The sequence below is a fragment of the Monodon monoceros genome, unplaced genomic scaffold (assembly GCF_005190385.1).
Source record: "Monodon monoceros isolate NGI ecotype Baffin Bay Population unplaced genomic scaffold, NGI_Narwhal_1 Super_Scaffold_3, whole genome shotgun sequence".
Taxonomy (NCBI): domain Eukaryota; kingdom Metazoa; phylum Chordata; class Mammalia; order Artiodactyla; family Monodontidae; genus Monodon; species Monodon monoceros.
In genome coordinates, this window is record NW_021703780.1 from 54,639,512 (window position 1) to 54,643,241 (window position 3,730).

General features: G+C 40.7%; 1 pseudogene; it reads right to left on the reverse strand.

Moving 5' to 3' along the window:
- Window positions 1–1,109: 1,109 nt before the first annotated feature.
- LOC114907845 lies at window positions 1,110–3,730 on the reverse strand (annotated as a pseudogene).

The following is a 3,730-nucleotide window of genomic DNA, read 5'->3' on the forward strand; positions in this document are numbered from 1 at the left end:
CAACACAAACTGGCGCAACAGAGGTAACTGAATACCAATCTCACTCTATGTGATGCAAGCATGCTACTTTCCCACTAATTAAAGTACTTTCAATCCCTATGAGCCAGAATGCATGCCTGAACCTTAAACTGCACTTTAAAAATGACTTCTTGGTTATAAAGCAGAAACTAACACACCATTGTAAAGCAATTATACTCCAATAAAGATGTAAAAAAAAAAAATTTGTTTTAATAAAAGGTTAAAGGCACAGTGAAACAATGAAAAAAAAAATGACCTCTTGGCCGAGAAATTAAATCTAATGAAGTACAACCATCAAATTATATCCACTACATTAATGTCTTAATGCAAAGTCAAGATGTCAATCTTTAGTTTGATATGTCCAACCCCATTTATTCCTCCCTCCCTGCCCATCCCACAGAGGTAAAAGGAGTGACTCATTTGGCATTTCACAGGGTGCTTCATTGTTTAAATTTGTTTTGTTTTATTTCCAACGTTTTGGGGTACCTTAAATCGCAACTTCCAAGAACCTGCTTCTACTATGGGTAGGCGAGCTGATTTTAACTCTTATTAGCTTTCATTTGTGTAGTTCTTCATCAGTATGCAAGAACAAGTCCCCATCATGTGGGAAATTTTATAAAAACCTTTAAATTAAAAAAAAAAAACTTTACTGTTTTCTAATCCCCATTCTTAGGTTTCCTTTATTGTGCTATAGAATTTTTCCTCTTTCTCATCCCTATGCATCATTTATATGGTTCTTGTTTTGGTACAATTCCCCATAATATTCCAGAATGTATTGTTTTGTGAGTAGATTGAATAACTTTTTCTTTTTTTTTTTTGCCTCTTCACATCTAGTGCAGCGTTGTAATTGGAGACAGATTTCCACCCACAAAGGCTCCAGATGTTAAAACGTTTCCCAACAGCGACCTAATACAGTGCCGGCAACAGCTCCCTCCAGCCCCTCCCAGTAGGGCTGGGACTGTACTGTATTCCTTACTGGTTTACCCTTCCTCCCTGTAAAGGGTAACATCTTCCCTGGGTGCAGAGGCTCCCTCATAGTCTCCAAGACTGAAGAACCCCTAATTATGGGACTGTAGCATAAATGTATGAGATTAAACACCATAAAAAGCTGCAAGACGCTCTTTTAAGGGAAGTGGAAACTGGTCAGAGAGATGCCTCCAATTTTCATCCCCAACTTGATTTTTAAATTCATGAAGGATCTTACAGAACATGTCTCACAGATCATCTTTTGGATTAATCCATGATGCAACAGCATCACAAAAAAATATAAAATCTTGGATTACTCCACTGGGATTCACACTGATCATGGTACAAATCCCACAGAATGCTGAATCCTTTTCCTCATTGTTCCTTATGTTTCTCAGAGAGGCACACCAGGGTCTTATAAACTGCTGTAGCATGGGAGCCACCTCTTGAGGACAAACGTAACCAAGACGACCAATTGTTATTGCTGTATTCTCTAACAACGTCTTTGGTGTGTTGGGTCTGGTGCAAAACTGGTGCAACACCATAGGAATATAAGGCTGCATCTCTATGCCCATTTGAATGGAGATTGCTCCAGTTGCCCTTGTGGCATTATTGCAGACTGAAATGAACTCTGGATTTAGGTAGGTTCCCAATATTGGCATGAAATCAGTTCTACAAGGCTTAACATGCTGGAAGCAAGCTTTTATCAGGTCACCTAACAGGGCGAAGGAATTCTGTCTAACCTCTGGCATTTTATCCTGCATGCACTGATACATTAGTGTCAGAATGTTACTTCAGGCTACTAGCTGTTCAATGTTGCCTCCAAGTCCTTCAGCCAGGCCACTGAGTAAATCAAGAGCCACTATCATAAAATCTTTTTCTGGAGCCTCATACTGATCTCGTTGAGCACTGTTCAGCATTGCTTGTGCAAGAGTCTTCTGTACTAGGTTTACACAACGCTGATACACAGGTTCACAGTATGGAAGGAAGCCAGACTGCAGGGCTGTGGCAACTGAAGATAGGCACTCAAGTAAAAGGAAGAGATCTTCATCTTCATCCTTTAACATATTCCATTTCTGGATCAGTGGAGGCATTAGCATCTGAATATATTCAGGTTTGTTTAAGTGATGTCCTACTGAATCTGCTAATGTTCCTATGGCATCATAAAGAATGAGCAGGTTTTTATGCTGGTATTTACTAAAGGCAAAGACCAAGGTATCAAGTATATAAGCAAGGTGAGGAACAAGTTCTGTACAAGCCTCCTCTTCCAGGGTAGCAAAGGCACTGCAGGCAGCTTCTTGCACTCTCTTGTTGCTATCCAGGACACGTTTTAGCAGTTCTGTCATTAATGGCTTCAGGTACGTGTCTGAGGGCTGGCTGACTACCCCGTGTGCATAGTGGCTAAGAGTCCAGCACGTTATGAAACGCACAAGAGCCTTTTTATCAGAGAGGCACTGAATAAGGTGAGGAATGAGCTCAGGTCGGTATGGAATCATGCCCAGCATGCAACCTTCAGCAATTGCTCCTAAAACCAAGATGCCTGATTCTTTAACAACCCATTCATGATGAAAAAGTAATTCTTTCAGAAGGGGCAAAATACGTGGCAAAAGCTCATCACGATACACATTTGCAAGAACATCTAGGGCAGCCGCGGAACATTTTCTTAGATTCCAGTCAGGAATTATATCATCATCATCACCTTCCTCTTCAATTCCATCTTCGTCATGCTGCTGAGCCACTGTCCTTGACCGATGAAAACGTGGCCTTGCATCCTGTTCACTATCAGGAATTGTCTCATCTTCTTCAACATCACCCTTAAGTGGGATAATATCTATATCTGAGTACTTCATGCCATTCACTAACACAGGAATCAACTTAGGAAGATGCCTTATGAGTACATCTTTGCATATTGGTTGCTCAGCCAAAGTAAGCCAAAATTCGCAGGCTTCTAAAGCCACATTTTCACCTTGATCTTGGGGCCTCTGTAGCATGTACTCAACTATATTATGCATGTGAGGAGGCAGGCGATCCATTCGAACTTCAAGCAACATCACAAGTGCCTGGCACACATTTTTCTGTACCTCTGGCTCTTCATCACCAGCCAATGCAAAGAGATTCTCAATAAAGGAATCAAAGTGCAACATCACAGCTTGAGTTCCACTGATGATAAACTGATTGACACATGCAACAACATGAGGCCTTATTTTTGGACTACTGTGCTTGAAGAACTGTAAAAATTTAGGAATCATGATGTTGAGAGGAAGATCTAAAACATCACTGTCTAAAATCTCAGAAGAATCTTCACAAATCTTCTGAAGGGCACCAAATGCTCCCTCACAAGTGTTGTAATCTTCATAATCCAACAGGCTACAGAGTTTTGGTAGGAGGTCAGGCCAATTCTGCAGTTCTCCCTTGGAGGCTATAGTTGTAATCAAAATGCCTACAGTAGCTCTAATCAGAGGAGAGGAGTCACCAATATTGTTTAAACATTCACTCTTAATAAAGTCTGTTACACCATTTGGGAAATACTGAAAGTGAGCTTTCACGTTATTCTTCAATATGAGACCACGCAATGATCTTGTGGGTTCATCTTCAGATTTTAATTTTGTAAGAACAAAAATCAGGTAGTTGTTAAAGTCTGGATATTGATTGAGTTGTTCCAGTTTCTAGAATGGTTCTCTGGATGGTGGTGCAGGATCTGCTGAAGCCCTTGGTCGTCAGGTTTCCACTCATACTCCATCTTGGT